We start from the raw sequence: 25,896 nt of genomic DNA on the forward strand, positions 1-25,896 counted from the left end.
CGCAGATCTCGCACAATCCAGCAACTAAGGGTTAACACCTGCTCAGGGTAGTTCTGATTTCTCAGTGCTTGGGCCTGTAGGTGCATTGTCTTATTGCTGCTATAACAAGTCACCACAAACTTGGTGGCTGAAAACAATATAAATTTGTTATCTTACAGTTTTGAAGGTCACCAGTCCAAAAATGGTCTGACTAGGCTAACACGTCTGACTTTGCTGATCTCAAAGGATCAGCAGTCCTTCTAGAGATTCTAGGAGATTGTTTCCTTATTTTTTCAGCTTGTAGAAGTTGCCTGCATCCGTTGGCTCCTGACCCCTTCCTCCACCTTCAAGCCAGCGATCTAGCATCCTCAAATCTCTCTCCTCTGACATCTCTGCTGCTCTCTTATAAGGACCCTTGTAATTACATTGGGCCCACCTGGATACGTCAAGATGATCTCACCATCTCAAGAGTCTTTAATCACATCTTCAACGTCCCTTTTGCCATGTAAGGTGATACAGTCATGGGTTTCAGGGATTAGGATGCAGATATCTTTGGGGGCCATTATCCTGTCTACCACAGTGATTACATATTTTAAATGTCATACCTGAGTGTAGCATTCTCATAAAATAAAACTGAGTGTGTTACTGTCAAAAAAGTGAGATGTGAGAGGAAAGAATCTGAGTGATATAGAAAAAACTTAAAGAAGGTCCATATCTCAAAAACTTTCTGGAATACTGCAGACCTTCAATTCTTCCCCTTTGGTTTAGTAGTTACCAGTATCAAATAGATGAAGTAGTTAAAAGGAGGCAAGAATTAGGGCAGTAGAAAGAAAGGAGAGAAAAAAAGAGAGAGAGAGAATGCCAATCTTACTCATGTAATGACATCTCCAGGGGAAGAAGACAGAGCATGGATCCTCAAGTGGAGGGAACCCAGAGAGAGCAGAAGGGTCTTTCAGAAACTGACGGTGGTGTGGCACCGGGTAATGTCTGACTCTTTCAGGGTCAGTTGTCTCCTAACCTGGGATACTGAGGGACAAAGGAAGTGAAAAGTGACAGTTTGATTTCCTCTGTGACTTAATGCCATGGAACTACTTGGGATTGGTTTGATGAGGTTTGGGGAGATATTAAGATGCGTATGGAACAACTGACCTAGTATAGTTTATTTGCTCTTAGAGGGCAACACCATGTCTGATGGGTCGTTGTATACCAAAGTGCTTATACGCAAATGTCCTGAAATAAGATCCAGGAGCCATAGCATGGTGTTAGCGCCACGAAGGAACGCCTGGTGGTCTTGTGTACCACGAATTCCCAGCTCTGGAAATCCCAGTGCCAAGCAAGGAGCAAGTGCCCAGTAACTCTGAGTTGAGAGAAGGAAAAAAAAATGAGTGTATGTAAAGTTTGATGCAAACAACCGTTTTTGGTGTAAACAATGAACATTTAAATGTTCCTTTTAATAACCAGTCAATGCTGGAAACCAACACTCAGTTCAAAGTACTGACATTTTGATATACTCTTTCAGAGCCTAAGTGATCAATTGAATTGAAAAAGCATATGTCTCTGTTTATAAATAGGGTTGCCAGATTTAGCAAATAAAAATACAGGATACCCTGTTAAAATTGAAAGTCAGATAAACAGGGAATAATTGTTTAGTATAAGTGTGCCCCAAATACTGCATGACAACGTAGCTGTAAAGTCACCTTGCATCGTATTTTAGATAAATGGTATCTTTGTAAAGATGTAGCATCCTTAATGATGTTATTATTAAGGATGAAAAAGGAAGTGCTTTCACTACATTGTGTTCAAAATGGGAGTGGGGGAAGGTGAAAACTGCGTCGTATTGTGTTTTAAAAGCATGCTTTTCTGTGAGCGTGTGCCCATGGAGGAGAACTGAAATTCAGCTTCTCATAAATTCTACAGAGCTACCAGGGAACAGTAATCAGCAAGGATAAAATCTGAAGGGAAGGTTAGGTAAGAGCTGCTGCATCCATATTACCTAAAGCACACACAGCTCCACAACGCAGGGCCAGGAAAGAGAGCAGGAGAGAAGAGAATCACCCCATGGGAGCGTGGTCAGCTTGCCTTTAGGAAAAAGCCCCCCATCAGCCCCAACAGCTACTTTTACTTTATATGCATGTTGTGCTGCTTAGTTCAGCATGGTCTATGTATTAAGTGGTCTGTCTTTGTAATGCCCTGTTGCTGCTGAAGTAATTCACTGTTTTTCATAGAAAGGGCATGGTGTTGCTGTGTTCATTTGTGCTTGATCTGAAGAATCTCTATTGATGCCTTTTTTTCCACTAGGCATTGCTACCTGGCTGTTAGGCCTGAAAATACCAGATGGAGCTTGGGAGCAGAGCAGACACTGTTGTCATAGCAACGAGATGCTATCCCAGCTCTATGCAGCTGCCATCTTATTTTTTCTTTCACTGAGAGGAGCTCTGATAGGAACAAGTACTGATAAAAAATATAGATACCCCTTCCCCCCCACACACTCACCCACCTTGGAAAATACATTTCAAATGTTGCACGGATAATTTGTTCATCGCTCAGCTTGCCGAGAGCCTAGAACTCTGTACAAATGACTTGATTTCCAGGTCTTCTAATCACAGTAGAACTGGGAAGCCCATGCTTTGACATCATCCTTCCTCTAAACGGCAATGATGCATTTGTCCTATCCCAAAATTAGACAATGTCCTGTGCAGACAGGGGAGCCTCAGCTTTGGCATTCCTGGAAAATGCTCCTAAGTGTCTGATCACTCTGCAGTGTCTGTACTCAGCAGGAGAACGGGGAGTGACCTCTCCTGACTCCCTAATTCCCCACAGTGGTTGGCAGAGTGCTGAGCACACAGGAGAGTTCTGATGAATTCTTGTGGCTTGAGGTCCAAGCTTGAGGGATGCAGTCATTGGCCACGGTCCCACACTGCTGCCTTTTCCCTTTAGGGCAGCAGTGGCATCCTCAAGGGAATGTGAGGGAGGTGCTCCACGTTGATGGGAAGAGGGGGCAGCAGTATTTTCTAGAGTCAAGGCTGCTGTTGTGTCCCTCCATAGTTGGGGAATGGGTTAAGTCCTAGGGCCTCGATGCTCTGGCTTGAAGTGTTGTGTTTAGCCACAGAGGACTATTAAAATTGAGGTGGCTTAGGGCAATGATGTGTGTATTTATTTCCTATTGCCACTGTAACACATGGCCACAAATAGTACCTTAGAACTTTTACGGCCCTACAGGTCAAAAGTCCAAAATCTCTTTCACGGGGCGAAAGGCAAGATGTCAGCAGGGCTGGTTCCTCCTGAGGGTTCTAGGAGAGAATCTCTTTCCTCACCTTCTTCCACTTCTAGTGTCCACCTACATTCACTGGCTCTTGGCCCTTTCTCCATCTTCAGAGCCAGAAGCCTAGCCTATTGCTTTTATTATCATTTTTCCCTCTTCTATGGTCAAATCTCCCTCTGTCTCCCTCTTACAAGGACACCAGCGATTACATTCATTGCTCACCCAGTTAATCCAGGCTAATCTCAAGAATCTTAATGTAATTATATCTATAACCTCCCTTTTGTCATATAAGGTAACATCCACAAGTTCCAGGGGTTAGGACCTGGATATCTTTGGGGTCCAATATTCAGTCTACCATCATTCAGTCCCCAAACCCTGATGATCATCAGAATTACCTGGGAAGCTTTTCAGAAATGAAGATTCCCAGGCCCTACACTAGAGGATCCTAGTAGAATTCCTGAGAGTGGGTGGGAGCCTGAAAATCTCTTTATAAGACCCTCTTAGGTGATTCTGTTGAACATTCCTGTTAAAAGCTTCTTCAGACGCCTTCCCAAACATGTGCCATGAAGATTTAGTAACACTGCGATAGTTCTTCAGGGTCAATGAGGGTGTGGGAGAGGTTTGAAAAATGTATTCGTTTGAAAGCCCGGATAGTCATACCATCCTCTGAGGTTCACACGCTCCCACAGAATGGCGTTGGCAAATGATTGTGTCACGAGATCAGGGCCTAGCAACTCTTCAATTTAATGGTAAAAATACCAAAATTGTTTGCTAATGACTCCTTAGACCTTTAATCATATGAAATACGTATCTTGATATCTGGGATCAGCTGTTGTTTCTTTTCCTTACGGAGGCTCCTCCACTTACTGCCTCAGAACGTTTGCTTCCTTCGTAGACGCTTCCTTGTTGTTCCCAGAGCTCTTAAAGTTGCCTATTTTGCCTGCTTCAAGAAAAATGGCTGTGGTAGAGGAAAAACCCCATATAGTATCTTTAGAAAAACTATAAATATTTCATCGTTTCTTACTAAACATACATTATTTACTCCATAATGTAAATATTTTATGACCTGCAACTGGCAATTTTGGAATATATTGGTATGTTTGGAGAACTGCAGTTCAGTTAAAAATCCTACACTGCATACCCAGTTCATGTTTAACTTACACAACTCTTTAAAAAGCATTTAACTTTCAGAATTAAGGGAGTAATAGAATCTATTTTTCAGAAGGGCCTTGAGGACCAAACTCAGAATCCAAGACAACACATTGGCGTGAAAGGAGAAAGTTGAAAGCTGTAACAGCCCAGGACTTCACTGCAGAATGACAGATTGATATACTTACCAGTGCCCGGGTGGGTCTAATTTCATCCAGTGGAGAGAAGGGCAGACGTGCCTACAACCAGCTCATTAGAATGCCCACAATCTGGTCGGGAGTGGAATCTGAGAAGAAGAATTTTACCACACACAAAAAGGGAGGAAATCTTCCCCAGCTTTAGAACAAGTATTTGGAGCTGGACAAGCAAGTCCTTTCATTAAATAAAATGGCTACATGTCAGAACATTTAAGCCAGATTTTCAAATATAAACCTAAACTGGAGATTTTTTTTTTTTTTTAATTCCAGTGACTCTCCAATACAGAGGTCATAGGAGCTGCCATCATTCTAAATTACAGCCCATTTCAGAGGTTGGCTGTAATCCAGGAGGTTGCATTATTTTAAATTGCCTGTCAAAAGCTGTCAAAACACTGCCATTATCAAAAAGTAGTCCTTTTAAATAATTTTCTCACTCTTTTCCCTGAAACTTCACTGGCATTGAGCCTTAACATGATAGCTTATAGGCATAGTAAGTGAAAGCCTTTCAAATGAGAAGTGGAAAAAAAAAAAAAAGAAAGAAAAACGCAAAAAAACATTCTAGGCATACAGCACACAAAATTCCAGGCAGAAAATGGAGTCAAGTTTGGAAATGCTATCTCCCCCCAAAAGCAATAGCCGTTACTAATCTACATGTGAAACGGTAACTGAAGAATACAGATTATGGGTCCTCATCATATGACTTTTCTCCCACATTTAACATATGGAAAGAATTCTACAGTTAGTCACTAGACTCCTTATTTTTTCCTTTTTTTCCTCTCCTTCCATACCAACTTTTTATGAAAAAGTGTCTCTTATAGATTACTCATGTCTGTTCCTTTCATAAATATGGAAATTGACATCGGATAGCTGCCTGATATGCCCACGGCTTCCTGACAGATCTAGGCCTGGACCGGTACTCTTTTTAACATACATTCCAGCTCTCTTTTTTTTTACTTGGAAATCCATTTCCTTTATGTTCTCTTCTTTACGTTAGACTTGACCCTACAGAATTCCCCTGCTTAGCTGAGAAAAACCTACCCAAAAAGGAGTAATCCATGCCACCTACATTCTCTCGGATATAGACCTTGATGTTAAAACTTCAATTCTAGCAAAGAATTTCAACAACTATTCTAAGACCATTTATCTTTCAAAGAGTGTAAGATGACAAAATATTTGAGAGAGACTGCTCTTATTTTCAGTCATTACAATTCAGACAACGAATTAGAAAATCAACAGGGTAATGCAGTCTTACCATCATTGTGACAGTCATATTTGTCAACAACTAGTTTTCAGAAGAAATGGCACTCAAAGAAAATACAAAGCTTCCAAATTCAGACAATGAGATAGACAGAAATATTTCTTGAAACTATCAGAGGTATAGTCTAGAGAAAATTTAATATGCAGGTGAATTCCTTTAACAGAAAGACAATACTTTGAACAAATGTAGCATAAAGATATTTCAAAATAGCTCTGCAGCTACAGCGGATGCCGGTAATATATGTAATGGCGCTTGGTCTCGTTAACAAGCAGCTCAAACTCTTCAGCGACCATAAAATACAAATCATCATCAGCACATTGTCTCAAGCAGTTTCTCTGTCTGACCTGACCTCTGCTCTGCAGTTAACAATTTTGTTTTAATCCATAAAAAAAGAAATTCTCATCATCTCTAAATTGTGCAAATGGGTTCCCAAAAGATCACATTTAAGTCTAGTTTTCATGGTGCACGCTGTTCTGTGTTCCCCAGCCATCTCAAGGACGTGGGGCTCTTTTCTTTAAAATCACAGACAAGCCATAATTAACTCATTACCAACAAAGATGACCCCAAGACCTTCCAGGGGAGGAGTCCACGAAACCCACTCCTGCCAAAAAGAGTATTTTGTTGCGTACATTTGGTTCTTCACCATCCTGTTATGAAAAATGTACCAGTCTAAAATATCTGAAATTGAGAAAAATGACATAAACAAGTATTTTTCCAAGCTGAGCCTTAAGGAACCCCTCATATCCCTCAAGATTTCCATAGGCTTTCTTTATATAAAAAAAAAAAATGAAAACAATGATTCCACATGGAAATAAACGGGAAAACTGTACATTCTACAGTCTTCTGGAGACTCACAATGCGCATTAGTTTATTAAAGGTTCTGAGACATTCTGCAACAAAGAAACCTGATTTGCATAGTGTAACAAAATGTTCCCAAACGTATTTGGCTATGATCCTTTTTTCATGAGGAGTACTTAGCCATGTTAGGGCGAATCGTGTTCTGCGATATACAGTTTTGTGGTTCAAAGCCCGGTATGGATTTCTGTTTGGGCAGCTACCAAGGACTTGGTGACAGGCCACTCAGTCTCCTTCTGGCCATTAGTTCCAAAAGTTGTGATTCTGGTCTAGGCTAGCATTTTGGTTAACTCTTATTCACCAGAGGGACAAGAGTGTATGTTTCGAACAGAGTAAATCACCTCTGATAATTTTGCTGCTAAAATGTAGGTCCCCTTGATAGTATGAAGAATGAACATTTAGGAGGCATTTAGAGCATGCAGAGACACCATTCTCAGTACTTTAATCCACACAAACATACCTCTTTTTTCCCCCCAGATAAGAACACCGAAGCATAGCAAGATTGAGATTCAGTTACTTGTCGGGGTTACAAACAAGTAAGTAGGGTTCAAAGTTAAACCATCTGGTTCCAGAATCCCTGCTCTTAATACACGATACACAAACAGACACACATACTGTGTTTTACAAATGCATAGTTGGGCCTATCTGTGCACATGAATTTTCCTAGATACCTATGTATGACCGACCACTATTTCCTATGTCCCCTCAGCCTAGGAATAAAAATAGGATTGCGAAACAAATAGCACAAGGGTATCTCACTTTCAAGGCAATAGCTACCTTTGGAAATAATGTATTGTCACCCTGCTGCTTCCACATAAGGCTGCATCTAAGCTCTCTAAGAAGAAATAACAGCTGTAATTCTCTTTAAATTAATTGATTTGCAGATACTAATAATGGCAGCTGACATCTGTTACCTCGTTTGATTCTCACAGCAATTCTGTGGGGAAGCAGCACTATTATTATTGTTGTCTTTAATTTACAGATGGAGAAACTGAGGTTCTGATGTTGCTCAAATGTGCAAATGACAGACCTGGTTCTAGACTCAAAAGCCACCACTTGGGGTTGACTTTTTCTGAACTGAGAAGCTAAAAGTATACAGCTCCTTTCTACAATTATCAACATTGTCTCAATGTCACACGCTTTTTAAAGAAGGTGAGAAGTCAGTTGTAGACATAGCCAAAGACCATTATAATGTCACTTGAAAAATTGACCCAAGATGCCACTATTTAATTATGACTAGAAATCATGGTTTTCACCCATTCTGCAGTCATGTTTATTGGCTATTGCAAAATCCAACATATCTATTATGATTTTTCTGGTAATATGTTTTTCTCAAATTTCATTATGAACACAAAGCATGGTGTGGCCCATTCCTGTCATCCCAACTTCATGGGGCTCTTTTTCTAAATTGTATCTCCCTTTTGTACTTAATTATCATTCAGAATGATAGATGACCACAAGGAGCCGTATCTTGCAACTGTTCAGATGTTTCAATAAATCACAAACGGTCAACATCTCCCTGTGGTGTACATATCTAGCTAAAAGTGAATTTGAATAGCAGGTATGTGAATGAAGTCCTGGGAAATTCTGCCACAAAGTGTATAGCCCTAAGTACTCTTGTTCACGTGTTTATTTTCAATTTGGTCTCTTCAATCAGTCATAATTTTTTCTTTGTATATTAAATAAGATGAATTACAATGTTTTGAAGCAGTTAACTATAAAAGTAAGGTACAAAAAGGTCTAGTTATAATACAGCCAAGTGAAATTTTTTCATGACTTGTTTCCACGCGAATTCATATTTCAGCTCCTTTGTAAGATATGAATTCCAAGTCAAGAGTTCAATAGGCAAATATATTTTAAGGCACGTGGCACTGAATTATGTACCTACTTCCTATTTGTAACATAGAGGGAACATTCATACTCATTTTTGAACTATTACCCACACTGCACTTCAGTGAGAAGCTTATGCTTCCTTCTGTCTTCTAGAAAGTATGCAGCTCAAAGGTTACACATTAACAAATTCTAAGACTTAATTCCCATGAAGTGACATGTTGTTTTTGAAGGGAATGTTCGCATAACAAGAGAAAGTTCTGACGTGGGGGAGGGGAGAGGCTTTGTGTCATGGCCTTTTGGGCCCAGTGTTAACATCTCATTAGGACCTCCTCCTTCTCTCACTATAATCCAACTCATGTGGTGCCAAATGGCCTAGGTTTTCAGTGAAGGAGTCCAATGCCCTTCTCTTTCCTCTTGGCAAATAACAGGAGGGTGAAAAGCACTGAAGGTCATCCCTTGGCCTTCTGGTGATATCCAATATGGATCAATATCATAAGGACAGTTCCCAAATGTTGTTAATGTAACACCTTGATGAAGAGACAAACAGATGAGGTAGGTGGTACCAGATTAGAATTTTGATGTAATGTTTGCTTCTGTGGTCAGTACTGCTTCTGGGGCACTTTTCTAATAGTTTCTGTTGATTTCAATATAATCCTGTATGCCAGGTACTGTGTAAAACATTTTTTTTCATGGATTGTCCCTTTTGATGTTCAAAAACTCTATATACATTGAATAATATTGCCATTATTCCTATTTTAAAACTGAAGTCTACAGAGATTAAGAAATTTGTCCAAAGTCACACTGTTAATACATTGTGGTGCTGAAACTCAAACTGCAAGGTCCATTCAGTTTCTGTTCGTTTGCGGTGCATTTTGTGGACTTTTAGCCAGAATTTCACCCCTCTTCACATTTCTGCATACATTTCTACCAAAGACTTGTTTTCACATAAATTTGTAATCTCTTTCCTAGCAAGGCAAAAATTTAATGCGATTTAATCTTCAAAAGATGTGTTGAATGCTAAAAAGCTACCCAGATATTTGGGGAGACAAGATAATGGAAGAGAGGGCAGAGGAATCAATTCCTGGATTGCTCCTTAATTTGATATTTATGTTAGTAAATTCTTAAAAATTATTTGAGTAATTAGCACCATCCTGCTATAACTATTTATTAAGTTTTCACAAGGCATCAATTGCATACAGACACATGTTTTTGCTCAGTGGATTTGCTCTCTGAAGTGAAACTATCCCCCACTCCAGTCCCCCCCGCCCCCAAAAAAATTGGAAGAGGGAAGAATGGAGAGAGAGAGAACAGAGAAGAAAGTTTTTCATTTTCCTTTCTTATCAAGTCTAGTTTTCCCCAGCTGAATTCAGGTGCTCTGTTTTTTTTTTCTATTCTGTCTAAAAAATATTTTTTCTATCACTTAACATTGTGTGGTCCCTGGAATCAAGGCTCTTTCTCTTATAAAAATGCAGCAACGGACAAATTTCCACAGCTAGGAGGAAAGGAAAGATTGAGAAGGTTTTCTCAATAATTGCTTCAATCTCCCCCCTTGTGCTAGCCGTGGCAGCTTGGCCAGCAACTATTAGAGAGATGTCGGATTGATTTCGTCCGTCCTCCTGTTGCCATTTCCTCTGCCTAAAACGCTGTTATCCTTCTCCTAAGTCATCACACTCCCACTCATTCTTCTGGTCAGATGTCACCTCCCCTGAGATACCTCTAGTGACACCCCTCTCTCCCCACTTCCCTGATTACTGCTCATTCCTTCCATCCCCAGCCAAATTAATCACCTTTTCCTCTTTGTTCCCGTAACACTTCATTATACCATTCTCATAATACTAATCACATTGTGCTAGTTAGCTACTTGCTTTTCTGTGTTTCCCTAAAACCTGTGATTTTTCTGAAGGCAGGGAATCTTTTAAAAACTCACTAATATGTCCCCATAAGGCCTGGTATATAAGAAGTGCATAGTACCTTTTTATTTGACCCAATTTGCACCAGAAATAGCAATCTTCACCCCCTTAGCCAGATTCCAAGGGGAGAGAATTGTCAAATGCCGCACCTTGTTTCCTGCAGTAAACAGCAGCTTCACTACTGCACGGCCTGGTGCCATGCCCACATTTGAAGCCTAGGCACGTGTGTACATGTTTTGAGCAACACATTTTTGGTCAGGCTGTCCAGGGCCCCAGCATGAGGTACAAACAAGTTTTCCTTTCCTCATTCAGCTACCAGTGACAGATTTCCATACTGGAATTATTTCAACTGGCTTAATGGGACTCAACTGAATCAGAAAACTGAGATCAGGGAAAATCACATAAAACAACAAATCCTGGTGCTTCGCAGTGATTTCGGTGGTTGAGGTGGAGTATATTTCTTAATTGTGTGTGGTAGAACACTTCCTTTTGCAGACTGCTTCCCTCACTCCAATTGCACATGTAATCGGTGGGCCTGTCCGTCAAGATTTGATCCCGTTCCCATGGGGATGGGCATGCCCTAGGTACATCAGGACATCCATCCCACTGGGCACAGTGATTGGCCAGAATGTACCTAAGCAGGACCAGTTGGTGTCCTGTGTTAAAGTTTGATATGGATTGGGGGGGGGCTGGTGGGTGGAGAGAAGAAAAAGAGAATGAGAAACAAAGACAGAGACAGATAGAGCATCGTGTCTTGTGAAATCGTCATGGAAGCCCATGAGCTGAACCAATACAAGGGGACAGAGTTGGGAGTGTGTGTGTGGAGGGGAGACGAGAGTACCTGTTATGAGGTAAGAGACTCAGAAGAGTGCTCTGGGCCTCAGTGTACCGATCAATACAAAACCAGTGTAAATTTTTTAACCAGTTTACCCTTATGGGAGCATCTGGGAAAAAACCTCCTCCTCCTCCTTCTTTCATCAGCCTTGACTGTTGGGCCCTCCATGTGGTTATAGTCAATTTGGGAATGAATCTATTCCAGAGGATGAACAGCTGAGAGATGGAGAGAAACAGACATAATCCTGATGACATCATCTAAACCCCTGGCTCCAACCTTACTTGAGCTGTCTAATAATATGTGACAATAAATTACCTTTTTGGCCTAAGCTAGCTTGAGTTTGGTTTCTGTCACTTGCAACTGAAGGAGTTCTGACCAGTTGATTTTTATAATACACAAATCTGCTTCCCATTTCCAGGTTATGGAAAGAGCACTCACTTCAAGTGCAATGATGCGGGGCCGTTGGCTTGATTTCTTAGTTACTTTTGGGACGATGTTACCTAACGGTGATTGAAAAGAAGTGAGTAGGTTGAGAGAGTTCAGATTCAGAGTCTATGAGAGCATGTCTCACCTATACATCAGAAGTTACTTCCTGATAAAATTTCGTGCCTACATAAATACGTTCTGGGCCCCTTAAGAGTGATTGCTTTGGCCTGCTAGAGTTTCTTTCCTTCCTTCCTTCCTTCCTTCCTTCCTTCCTTCCTTCCTTCCTTCCTTCCTTCCTTCCTTCCTCCCTCCCTCCCTCCCTCCCTCTCTCTCTCTCTCTCTCTCTCTCTCTCTCTCTCTCTCTCTCTCTTTTGCTGCTAAAAGCTTTGTTGTTTCAATTTGGTCCACATCATAGGAGAGGGCTGCAGGGTGGAAGGGCCTCAGGCAGAAGCCCAAGGCCAGGGGGATGTAGCTGGGCCCCGCAAAGGCCTCTGGGCTCCAAAGGTTCCTACTTGTGGTTGAAGGTGAGCCTAGCCTGAGAGCTGGCCAGCCTGCAGAGGGTAGTCAGGTGTTCGCCCATCTTCTTGATGAGGTTCACGTCCTCAACCAGGGAGTGGTTCTCCAGGGAGTCACAGAGATGGGGTCTGTGCGGCAGAACCCAGGACATGCAGATCGGAAAGGACTTGTTTTAGGCTCTTTTCCACAACCGTGGCAGCTTCCATGGCATCCTGAGTTTTACCCCACTCCCCTTGGGTGGGGTAAAACTACAGGTCCTGGAAGAAGGTGCGGCCGCCACACTGGTTTTGTATCTTCAAGAGAGACTTGGTACGCACGCGCTTCTCCGCAGCCAACTCATGGAAGAAGTGGCCCATGCCCTCTAGAGCCACATGATAGTCGTGGCTAAAATAGAAGCCCAGAGAGAGGCAGGTGCAGGAGTCCTGCAGATGCAGTTGACCGGGCGGTTGACGGTGGCCTCCACCTTGGTAGAATAATTCTGACGAACATGGGACCTCATGGTTGCTTGGCAATAAGGGGTTAAGCTCAAAAACACAGTGTTGGCTGGTCTCTCAGAGACTAAGGATGGCTGAGTTGGTTTTTGAGGGTTGAGAGTGGAAAAGAGGTTGGAGGGTGGTTGGATGCTGGAAGAAGGGGTGTCTCTCGGTCTGTTCTGTCCAAATTCTGTTAAAATAAGAGTTGAAGCAAGAGACAGATCGGGGGAATGCCGAGGGCACTCTGTCCTGCAAGAGTTTCCATTAAGGGCTGTCACTGCCTATGGATTCTACCCAAATATGCCCTTCTCCTAACACACAGTGAGTTCATATTCTAACTGGACGTCTCAGTACTTTTCAAACTATAAAAAAGATGCTTGGTATAGAAGGTTTGACATTGATGAGATTCCTCCTAGTTTGTATTGTTTTTTCTATAACCTAAAAACAATATAAAACCTAAAACCTTAATAATTTAAAATGACCATTGACCAGTCAAATAGTCCTCACATTTTCAATTTTCCTGTAATATATCATGTCTCCATTGAAGTGGACTATTATAGTTGCCTGAAAAAGTATTGTTTGATGTCTGTAAGCGCAGTCAGCAATCAATAATTTGAAATTTGTACCATTTGTACCTTTAAGTCCTGGCACATCATTTTTTATTTCATTCAATCTGCTTACTGTTGAAGAAAAAGGATTTTGAACCATTGCCACAGAGCACATTTATGTGTGAAATGGAGTTCATTTACATGGTGGGAAGTATATCATTTTGACGTTTATTTGCAATATTAATTGTATATATTGATTCAGTTTTTCAGAAATTGTAAATTTATTATATATACTACCACTGATGACCTTATTTTGGTGAGAATATTCTTCTACAGAACTTGAAAACATTTTGGAATAAGTCATGCATTTTTAAATTCAGAAAGACAACATATGCTGTAATATTAAATTAAAATTCCATAATCAATTGTTAGTTCAAGGACCAACTCGAGCAGGAAATGCATTTTTTAAAAAAATGTCTTTTAGATTAAGTATGAATGACCTTTTGCAATCAGCTCTTCTTTATTGGTTTTTGTAACTCATTTCTTGTGTTTGATCTTAACCCAAATAGAAATGTAGTGTGGAATGTTATCTTTAGCCATTTCTAAGTGTCACCAGTGTTGTCAGTTAGTAATCACAAGAGCAGCCGATCTCGAAACCCTTCTCTGCACTCCCAGAACATATCACCCCAAGCACATTACACAGTGATAGTTTTGGGGTTTGAAATAGCTGAGTAATGACCCTTATAAGGAACACTGGAGTTCAGCACACGTAGGAAGAAAAAAAGTCAGAGAGCTGCCACCCAAAAATCCGGGGAGCATCTTCGGGAAGAAGAAGGAAGACTTCAGACTCCTCACAGGAAATGATGAGTTGCTCTCAAGCTGTTAAAAGGGATTCAGGGTTTAGGCTGGGCAGGCAGGTTTGTGCCTGAAGGATTGCCGCCAGCAAGAGAGGAACACTCTTCAGAGAGGATCATTACCTTCTGGGAGACAGAGTGAAACTAGATTCTGTCCTTTCACTCATTCAACAGTATAGGTCAGTTACTGCCTTTTGCAGACATGATCATTTAAAAAAAAAAATTACACCAGACAATTTAGTGCTTGCATTTTTATCAGGCACCTCCTGTGAGATGTGATAGGTACCATGGAACGGGTGTGGGGTGGGGGAACTGAAAGACATGGCCCTTGCAACTAAGATGCCTCTAGTGTGATGGGATAGAAAAGTGAATATACAGAACTTTAAGACAATATAGGAGGAGATAAGAACTGGCAGAGATAAAGTGCTGTGAATATGTATAAAATGGAAAGATGATTTCTGTGCTAGGGAATTTGAGAAGACTTCATAAAGGAGGGGGCATTTGAGCTGAATCTTGAAGGATGGGTCAAGAGAAATTGAGGGAAGGACACGGAGCAAAGGGAATCCTATAAGCAAAAGGTAGGAAAATATATAAAGTACTCAGGAAACATTGTCTAGTATACATGACATGTAAAATATATACAGTGCAGAAGTGGAAGAGACGACTGGAAAAGCAGATTGCAGCAAACTTTGTCAGGTCAGGTCTTAAATGACAAAAACAGAACTAGAACTTTCCACTGCAGACACTGGGAGGGCACTACTGGTTCTAGGGTAGGAGAACCAGGATCCTAGTTAGAGTCTAGGAAGGTCATCCCAGCACCGTTCTTCTTGTACATGAGGATTGGGGCTGCCTGGAGGAAGACGTCCAGGAGTAATGTCCAAGGTGGTGAAGGGCTCACTCGGGTGAGGGCAGCTGGAATGGAGAGTAAGGGAGCAATACAGGAGACATGGCAGACGAAAGACGGTCAGGTCTCCTGCCTGAGTGAGGGTACAAGAGACAAGGGGAGAGGTTGAACCTGGGGAAAGAGAGGATGGTGGGAAGTGATAAATTCAATTCTGGACATATTGACTTCAAGTTTCCGGTGTGAGATTTAGGAGCAGAGCCCAGAAGACAGCTGGAAATGTGGTCGGGAGAGAGGCTAGATAAAGACTTGGGAGTGAGCCATAGAGAGGTGAGAGTTGAAGCTGTTGGATGAGATCACCAAGGAAAAACCATATGGAGGGAGGACCAGGGATGAGCAGAGAGGAAACTGAAAATGGAAGGGGAAAACAAGTCCTTTGGAGGACTGGTGAGATATGCTATATAGTAATGAGGAATCATAGAATAAAAGCCTATTATTTGGAACTGAAAGAGACCTTAGAGTCCAATCTTTTCATTTGACAGGAAGCAGAGGCTCAAAAAGGTTAAATTACAGCTGTCTAACAGCTGCATTCCGGGCTGTACTTAGTCCAAACTGAGAACCAGGTAAAGCTCATTTTCCTGTCCTCCCACCTCCCTTTCCCAGTAGGTCTTCTCAGTCTTTATTATTTATAATAACATGCATAGTAGCGACATTTGTGGAACTCTGTCTCTGAGACATGGCATAGTGTCATGATGATGGACTTTAGAGCCAGACTGCCTGGATTCCACACTTGGCCCTCCGCCTCCTAACAAACTACTAAAACTTCCAAGCCTCAGTGTCCTTAGCTGTACGTGGGGTAATAACAATATTTGTCTCATAGTTAATATGTGTAGAACATTTAGAACAGTACTTGGCATGTAGGAATCGCCAAGGAAGCATTAGTCATTATTTTATCAAGTACTCTAAATTAAGGTCACCATATCATTTATTGTTCCAACTGAGATGCTTTAGAACAGAGTCATGTGGAGAAATCACGAATACTGATGCTTCTTTTATTTAAAAGCTTGGTATTTTGTTAATCACGGATTTTTTTTTTTGGTATTAATTTAGATTTTTAAAAATATTGCCTTAAAATAGGATTTACCTTGATTACTAAGTGTCTTGGTGCCCCTTAAATTGTGCACCCTAGGGGAATACCCCACTCGCCTCATTCCCCTAGTTCTGGCTCTGTTATTAAAGGTGATATGGAGGACATTTAATAATTATGCTAGGACCGCAGACATAAATCAGTACTGTCGGGGCACAATGGGACGTGTGGCCTGCCTCACTCTCAGTGCCCCATCTGTAGAGCCCCTCTCTATTTGTAAGTGTGTATGTGTATGTGTGTGTGTGACTTATCTCCCATCAGTGTACATACTACCTTTCCCCGGGCATAGCTGTGGCCTCAGGACCAATTGGAAACAGTGTATGAAACCCAGGTGTATTCCATAAATGGTCAGCTGGAATTGGAACCTGAGCCCCAAGCCCCTGCCTCACGGAAGTTGTTGTCCTGTAAGGTTGTGGCCTCAACCTCCAATCCTTATGTGCCTGAAAACATGCTGCTGGGCCGGGTCATAAACTGCTCTCATGAGGTGAAAGTGACTAACCACTTAATGTCTTACTATTTCCTGGAGCATTTGAATAATTTGAGGGATAATATTAGAAAGTACCTCATAAGATGACATGGAATAGTGTATATAAACTACTTCGCAAAGTGTGCACCTGGTAGATACTCAATAGGTGGTAATAGCTGTTACTGATATTAAATGACGAATAATTATATAATACCTAAATAGGTGGGTATTATTACTATAGTTGAACTCTATGAAATTGTTGGTAGTCAGCAGCGTTGGACCTACAAAAATAGCAATCTCACATGGTTCAACCCACCACTATTATGATGATAATTAGAATATTAGAGTGAACCATATTAAAGTGCCCCAGGGGAGATCAAAAATGGTCAAGTATTAGCAATTTCATATGATTCAACCTAATAAAAACAGTACATGGTTGGCAACATTGAATTAATCCAAAAGGCTGAGTAATTAACAATTTTATATTGGGTAATCACGTGGACAGCTGCTTGCTTTATGAATTAGAAAGCTCTTCCTAATTATATGCTTTACACTTATCTGCGTGGTATCGTTGCATTCATTCCACAAACATGTATGGGGCTTCCCTAACATGCCAGGTATTGAGAAGTGACTAAAAGGACTAGATGTCAGCCAGGTGTAGGTTTTCTCCAGAGCACAGTGTTCTGGAGACTGGGGTTTACCTCAGATTGTGTTCTTTTAGAAGACAGAAATTACTGTCATTGCTGCACATGGTCATTTTCATATGTTAATAACTCCCAAGTTTTCCAAAAAGAGCATTAATGTTTTTCTCAGAGCCAGTGAGGTTCCCAGGAATGATATATGAGACAGGGTCAGATGGTAGATGGAAGTTTCTGGCTTTCTTCCCAGCTTCATAAGATGCAGCCCAGAACAAGCTGAGAGAAAGCGTACACACTTGATTTTGATTTGCTGACATACACTGTGAACCCCTTCTGCTCAGACTCCCTAAGTCATCCCCAGGAGAAGACAGGATTTAAACATGTATAAGCATTATTCTCTCCAGAAACAATATGGTTTAAGTTACTGTATATCAGCTAGCACGACCCATTCATTTGCGCGTTTGGAGAGAACTGGAGGAATTTGCAAACTCTTCCCTCTGTCTTTCCAAATTCTCTCTTGGATCCCAAATCCTGACTTCTTAGATTCCTCCCCCCCCATTTTATTAATTCAGCCTCCCCTGGTTTACAAAGAGTTTGGCCTCAATTAAAGTTTATTTAAAAGTAAGATTCTGGTTAAATGTGGGCCAGAAATTTGGGAATCATCAGGTAGTTGAGTGAAATGCCTACGAAGCCAGTTACCAAGAATCTACACGAATAAACAGATTGAAGATTTTCCTTGAACTCCCATTAAAACCAGTAGAGCAATAACTGGGACATGTTAATTCTTACACAAAGCAGGTGGGAGATAAGCAGGTATATGTGAACTTCAACATAAACAACTTTGATTACGGGGAAATTTTCCCCTGAAAATGGCCAAATATGAAATTTTTTTTAGAAAGAGTTATATCAGAAGAAGGTGTGTCAATGTCACTTAAAATAATATTTTGAGGCTCAATCTTTGTTTTACTGACTATTTCACTTATTAGCTATAGTTTTTCCTCTCTTTTTTTTGTGGTGAGAACATTTAAGATCTACTCTCTTAACAAATTTCAAGTATATACTACAGTCTTAATAACTATAGTCAGCGTGCTGTACATTAGATCTGCATAACTGAGACTATACCTTTTAACCAACATTTCCCCATTTCCCTCACCATCCAGCCTCTGGTAACTACCATTCTACTCTTTGCTCCTATAAACATGAGTTTTTAAGAATCCACATATAAGTGACATCAGGCAGTATTTGTCTTTCTGTACCTGGCGTATTTCACTTAGCATAATGTCTTCCAGGTCTATCCATTTTGTTGAAAATTACAGGATTTCCTCCTTTAAAAAGGCTGAATAATATTTCATTGTATATGACTGCTTGATTTAGTTTTCTTTGTCTCTCTGGGATAGAGGGGAAAGAGGCTTTCAAACTTCAAGTTAAAACTTCCTCTCGTTCCTTTCTCTCTCCTGACCCTTTCCCGGCTAAAGCATTGATCATGTGTCAGTCTGGGCCACTGGATTCTTGGATGCACAGACTACAAAATGTGTCTGTTTGCTCTCTTTTATCCTATCGCTCACTCTGAGCAGTCCCTTTATTCCAGGCAGTGTGGGATCCTCAGCTTCTCTTGGTCTGATGCTTAGTCTGGTTTGTCCTTCTAGACCAGTGGTGTCCAAACTGCGGCCCGCGGGCCAACTGCAGCCCACAATCGATTTTTTATTGGCCTGCAGAAAATTCCAAAAATATATTTAGTTTACTTAAATAAACCAGGTGAGGCAATACGTACTTCACCTCGAGTGAGTGGCCCGGCTGTTTGTGTATTTTACCGCATATGGCCCTTGGTGAAAACCGTTGAAAACAGTTTCGACACCCCTGCTCTAGACAGTATCCCCATTTCTGAGAAGGGCACTTTTTGAAGGATAAGCCACATGCTTCCTGAGGTAACAGCTCTTCTCTAAAAGCAAAAAACCCCCCAAGACCCCAAACAAACAAACAAACAAACAAAAAACAAAAAAAAAAAGAAGGGGGGAAGATTTTATTTGCAACATTTTATTTCATAATTGTTTTGCTGCCTACCTTCTCTAACACATAAATGTGTTAATTTTAAGCAAATAGTAACCCATTTATGCTTCTTTCCAAATTGCTGTTTTGTGAATTGTGTTCATTTATTTGTTCATTCACTGAATTTTTATTGGATCTCTATTTGGGAAGTATCCAGCACGTAATATATTGTGAGTTGTTCAGGGCTGTGAGTTACTCAGTGTTGTAGCTGAGAGCTATTAGAAGACGATTAAGAAATAGTTCCTACCTTCAAGAAACTTGCAATCTGGTAAGGTAAAATCATAAATATACACAATTACCTATAATACAAGGTAGAGTATGATAAATATCATCCAAATTAAGTGATTTAAGTATTCAAAAAGCACCATCCTGAATTTCTTTGAGACTCCTGCAGCGTAAAACTTGTATCTCTGACTCAAGCATTAAAAAAATTATGTTCCACCAGGCATTTAAGAAAAATAATATCAGATCTTTAAAAAGTAATTTAGCCATGAAAGACTTTCTCTGTTTTCCCTCTCAAAGAACTACAGCTTCCTAATCAATGTGTCAGGATGTAGCATTGGTCGGCTCTAGTAATTGTGAGAGTCATTCTGAAATGCGAAAACCAAGAAATCAATACAAATATTTCATCAATAACAAAAGGATGGGTTAATGATTGAAATAAATAATGTCTCAAAAACCCAGAAATCATGGCTAAGTTAAAAAAAAAAAGTTGATGTCATCAGCCCAGGTGTTTACAAATAGGTATTTAAGTATTAAACAATTCTTTGACATTCCCAGGGCTCAGCAAGGAGGGAACTCATTGATAAGTAATATATATAGATAGATTTTGTGAAACACTTAACAAAATTATACACAGCAGCGATTTCCTGCGACTTTTCAGCACCCAGCACAGGACCTGGCTCATTGTAAGCAAACAGATGAATAACCCCATGATACATAGCAAGATGCCTGGCGTACAGAAGGCACTTAACAAATATTTGTTAAAGGAATGATTGGTTAATAACTCTTGTTCTAGGTACTCAACCAAGTAATGACACCCATTTACAGTTCTCAGTGCTGGTGAATGTTCTTGTGGCAATTCCAATATCTCAGTATTTCAGGTGAAGGTGAGAGTTCACACTTCCAGGTTGACAGGGTCCTTGCTGTCACCTCCTCTTCACTTGACCAACTCTCACTCATGCTTTGAGACTCAGTTTGAATGTCAGTTTCTCAGAGTGGCTTTCCCTGACCCCTAGACTAACATTTTTCAAAGTCTGGCTCATGACCCACCTGTATTAGGTTCACCTGGGTTATTGGTCAAAGTGCAGATTCCTACGCAAACAGATCCTTGTACACCCATGTTCGTAGCAGCGTTATTCACCATAGACAAAAGGTGGAAGCAACCCAAGTGTCCATCAACAAATAAATGGATAAACAAAATATGCTATATGTATACAATGGAATATCATTCAGCCTCAAAAGGGAAGGAAATTCTGATGCATGCTATATCATGGATGAACGTTGAGGACATTGCACTTCTGGAGGGAGTGGGGGAAATGGGGAATTATCATATGAGTTTCAGATTGGGAAGATGAAAACTGTTCTGGAGATAGATGGAACATTAGATAGTTGTACAACTACGTGAATGTATTAATGCCATTGAACTGTGCATTTGCAAACTTGAAATATTAAAATGGTAAATATTTTGTTACCTGTACTTTACCACAACAAAACAAAACAAAAAACTGGGAGCATATGCCTGGCTTTGACCCTGGCCTATGAAATACAAAAAATTGAGAGAAAGATCTAGGAATGCAATAAGAACCTGCAAGCTCTCCAGATGACTCTGATATAAAAAATCGAGACTACTGATACAGAGCACATTAAATCCTCTATAGTAACCTGTAGTTTTACTTTGTGACCATGCTTATTCAATAGGAAGCTTCATGAGGGCAGGGACCATGCTATCTTGTTCCGTGCTGCCCCCCAGTGTTTAGCATAATACATGGCTCAGAGTGGCCCTCATGATATGTTGATTGAATTACTTTATTTGGACATGAGTCTCACATTCCTTGTTTGTAAAATAAGTATAATAATTATCTTGAGGGGTTGATATGAAGATTTGAGATAATACACATAAAGGACCTCCCACCATGCCTGATTCATGTAAGTGTTCAATCACCAGAAGCTGCCCTATTACGATGATGATTATCATTACTAGGAGGAGGAAGGGTATAATTATTCAGGGTTTCAACCAGGAGTTACAGACGCACATGCCTGTAGGCTCTAAGCAGATAAAGTAATTGCATTCAGCGTGCTGGTTTTATATTACCCAATAGGAAGTGATGGGAACTTTGGAGAACTGGATTTGTATATGCCATATAAAGCAGGTTGCTACGATAAGAGTACCCAGGCCCAAAGCTACCACATCTTTTGATTTTTCAAGGACATATGGATTTTTATCTGAAATTTCTCAGTTTATAAAAGTCACCTGGTTATTTCAAGGTTTTTAAAGCTCTGTGCAAACCAAACAGAACACGCTTGTCCATGGGCCACATGTTTGTATCCCCTAATCCATCCCAAGGACCAGGGTCTCTCAGATTCCTAGGATGGACTCCTTCTACTGAAAAGCGAACTGGAGTCATCCATCTTGACCTGGCCTACTTTACTTCTGGGTTTGGCAGACCATCTGGTTCAAACCAATCAAAACAGTAGGAGAAAGGGTGGTGACAAGCATCCTTATAATTGACCTGCCAAGAAGTTCCAGGGTGTGGAGGGCCAGGATAGATGTCCATGGATGCTCACAACGAGAGTTTCCAGGCAGAAATTCCCGCCCATTCTAAGGAATTTTTTTCGCTTTTGATATAAATTATGGGAAAAATTTATATCTCGAATCCCGAGATATAAATTCCTTTCTATTCTTCACGATGAATCGTTTCCACAGAGTGACAGGCGGTACTACCAACCACCTGGGTTCAAGGAGCTGATTTTCCCTATTGCCCGACCAACTTTTCTCGGGATTCAGGAACGGAAAAGTGAAAAAAATTCCCGAGAACGGGTGGGAAGTCCTGCTGGGAAACCCTACTCACAACAGTGCCAACATTACTACCAAAGCAAATTTTAAGACAATAGTGGAAAATCATGCTGTACGCTTTTATTAATTATTTTCCAGTAGGTTTCTTGGTGGACTACTTACTGCCTTTGCAGTAAGATTATTTATCTACACCTAGGAGAACAGAATTATTTCCAACAGCTAGAGGGCTCTAGCAGTCCACCTTTCAGACACAAATAAATTTGCTCTAACAGTTTCAGTTCTAAAAATGGATGACTCCTCATTGTCATCTCTAAATATTAAAAATGGATGTTATCTAAACATTATTTACTCCATATCAAATTTACTGATTTTCTTGGTCAAAATTTATTGTTTTTCCTTTCCATGAAATTTTTTTCTCTATGTAATTAAGCTTGTTGATTTTATGTTGAAAGTGTTCTTCAAATTCTCTAAATTAAGAAGTAAGTTTCTACTGATGTGGTAAATTATTGAGATGCCTGGTAATTGTATGAAACATTTAGGTTGGCATATTTTAACTCAATTTTTATCTAGCACATCTAGAAAAAGACTATATATTTATACTGATAGATAAGAAAAATAAATTCTCACTCTACAAAAATTATGTAATTTAACTATGTTAGACCCAAACAACTTTTCAGCTTTCAGGGATGCTCAACAAAATAAGATTTAAGTGGAGCTTCTAAAGTTTTATCTGCTTATCACTCCTGTTATTTTTTCTGACATTTCCACTATCAAGACACTTAAATGTAATAATTTAGCCTTAATTTCCAGTTTCTCTTTCTTGTGGCCTCCATTCTGCTCTACGGCATGTTTTAAAAGCACTTAGAGGCACTTAATGGACAGATTTAGCAAAATCTTCATCCTGTTTCTACAGCTCAATCGCATACAAAAGCCTGGATAAACTCTTTCCTCTTTCTGCCTTCATTCCCTAAAAATATTGATTATGGTCAAGGGGCGAGGCAGAGGGAGATTTCTCTTGTGTGAAAGCTACACAGAAAAAAATTTTTTTTTTGAATTGGTTCTTTTCAGATGTTAAATGCACACTTCCTCTTTCTTATCAGCCACTTTAGTGTACTACTGGAAATAACCCTACTTAAACAAGTACCCACACATATTTTAGTTTCCTGAACCTTTCAAACATCGCTCTTCCCAAATATACTGACTTTAGGAAAACAGAAAATGCGTTTTATTCCAGACCCTTCTTTTCAATTTGCAAACCCAAGAGAGTTTAAGGGAAATGCAATCCACATGTTTCTGGCCATTTCTGCTCAAATGCATTCATCTAAAGGGTTCTTTTTTTTTTTTCTTTATGAAAGTGATTTGATGTCTATGAAGCTTTTAAAATAAATCTTGGTCCCTTTTTTTTTCTAAGAAAGGACGTTTCTTTGGATAAGATTTAATTACTCTAAACCCTTTAGGATTTGACTTTGGCTTCAAATTTAAAAGTCATTTCGGTAAGGGAGGGTTCCATACTGACTTCTAAACTATCAAATCATCTAGTCCCTCATCTATTTTTACCATTCCTTTATCACATTGCTTCAGATCCTTTTTATATTGTAAATGATTCATTCACCCAACTTATATTTAGAGTGCCTACTTGTGCCAGGCCCTGTGCCAGGCCCGGGGGTACAGCAGGAGCCCTCCCTGCCTTCATGGAGCTTACAGCCTAGAGGAAAAGAGAGAGATCAAACAAGGGATTACAAATCTGATGAGAGAACTGCAGGGGATAGCAGAGGAGGCTTCCCGGAGGAAGTGTCTATAAGCCAAGACCTTCAACCAAACAAACGAGAGGCTAAGGTAAGAGCCAGGCTAAGGGGCCAGCAAGGGCGAAGCTATGAGTTTGAATAGAAAGAAGGTTAATGTGTCTGGAGCTTAGGAATGATGAGGCTGGGGCAGATCATGTAGGACCTTGTTTCCTCATCTGTCTCTTAAAATTCATGGCACAGTCAGGGCCATGAATAGGGACAAAACAGGATCCTCCCAGCCTGGCACATCTCCCAGACTAGCCCTTTGGAAACTGTTCACCTGAGTGCCACCAGCCAGGCAGAGCAAAGGCTCAAAGGGCAAGGGTGCCTCCTCTGAAATCCTTCATATCGGTAGCAATAAATATATATTCATATGTATCCAGCCATATATATGAATATGCATATATTTTTATATGTGCATATACATGTGAATATGAATGTGTCTGTCTTTTATATTTTACTAGCTTTTGAGTGGAGCCCTTCTCTCTCGCACTGCGGCTGCCTTGTTTCAGGCTTCTTGTTCATCACTCCCCTAGACTTTGAAATCACCTCTTTCGTCTCCCTACTTCCAGCCTCTCCCTTTCCCATCTCCAAACTGCTGCCAGGTTTAATAATGTCACTCCTCTAGTTAAAAATCTCCGGAAAGTTCTAGATGAAACTCTGATAAATCTGCTTTGCCCAGAATGCAGACTCCAGGGCAGTTTCTGGCCCCGATCTCCTTCATTGGCGTGGCCCCTGCCATGCCACATCCTCCCGTCCTCCCTGTACTGCAGTCATCAGCCACACAGACTTTCCTGTCTTCACCAAGTCGAGAACCTCTCCGTCTATGCACAAATCACTGGTTCCATGGGATGTTCATAGGCCCTCAAATAATTAAACATATTGGGAAATGATGATAAAGTCTGTTATGGGTTGAATCATCTCCCCTCAAATTTATGTGTTGAAGTCTTAACCCCCACGCAGTACCTCAGAAGATGCCCTTATTTGCAAATAGTGTCTTTTTGAGATAATGAAGTTAAAATGAGGTCAGTAGGGTGGGCTCTAATCCAGAATGATTAGTGTCTTTATAAAAAGGGGAAATTTGAACACAGACACCTACACATACACACACACACACACACACACACACACGGAGAATGCCACGTGAACATAAAGGCAGAGATTGGAGTGATGTATCTACAATGCCAAAGATTGCTAGCAAACCATTAGAAGAAGGAGAGAGGCCTGGAATAGAATCTCCTTCACAGCCCTCAGGAAGAACCCACCCTGCTATGATAAAAACTCAGTATTGTCAGAGAGAAAAAGCAGAGAACCATGTGATTTCACTGATATGTGGTATATAAACCAAAAACAACAAAAGAACAAGACAAACAAATGAGAAACAGAAACTCATAGACACAGACAATAGTTTAGTGGTTGCCAGAGGGTAAGGGGGGTGGGGGGCGGGGGGTGGGAGACGAGGGTAAGGGGGATCGAATATATGGTGATGGAAGGAGAACTGACTCTGGGTGATGAACACACAATGGGATTTATAGATGATGTAATACAGAATTGTACACCTGAAATCTATGTAATTTTACTAACAATTGTCACCCCAATAAATTTAATTAAAAAAAAAACAAAAAACAACAACAACTCAGTATTGGACTTTTAGCCTCCAGAACTGTGAGACAATACATTTCTATTATATAACCCACCCAGTTTGTAGCACTTTGTTACGAAACTATTACAAAGTTAAACAGTTTATTTTAGTGCAAGAGCTTTCAGAGTTTTTAATATGCTAATGTATACCCTAAATCTCCAAGAAAGGATAGAGTATCTCAAATTTATTTGACAACAAAACTCCCCCCCACCCCTTGCATT

At 40.4% G+C, this 25,896-nt stretch overlaps 1 pseudogene; it reads right to left on the minus strand.

Moving 5' to 3' along the window:
* Positions 1–12,212: 12,212 nt before the first annotated feature.
* LOC109443870 (ferritin light chain pseudogene) lies at positions 12,213–12,719 on the minus strand (annotated as a pseudogene).
* Between the last annotated feature and the right edge of the window lie 13,177 nt (positions 12,720–25,896).

The sequence above is a fragment of the Rhinolophus sinicus genome, chromosome 15, assembly GCF_057876585.1.
Source record: "Rhinolophus sinicus isolate RSI-liver-muscle chromosome 15, RSI-T2T, whole genome shotgun sequence".
In the NCBI taxonomy this organism is placed as follows: Eukaryota; Metazoa; Chordata; class Mammalia; order Chiroptera; family Rhinolophidae; genus Rhinolophus; species Rhinolophus sinicus.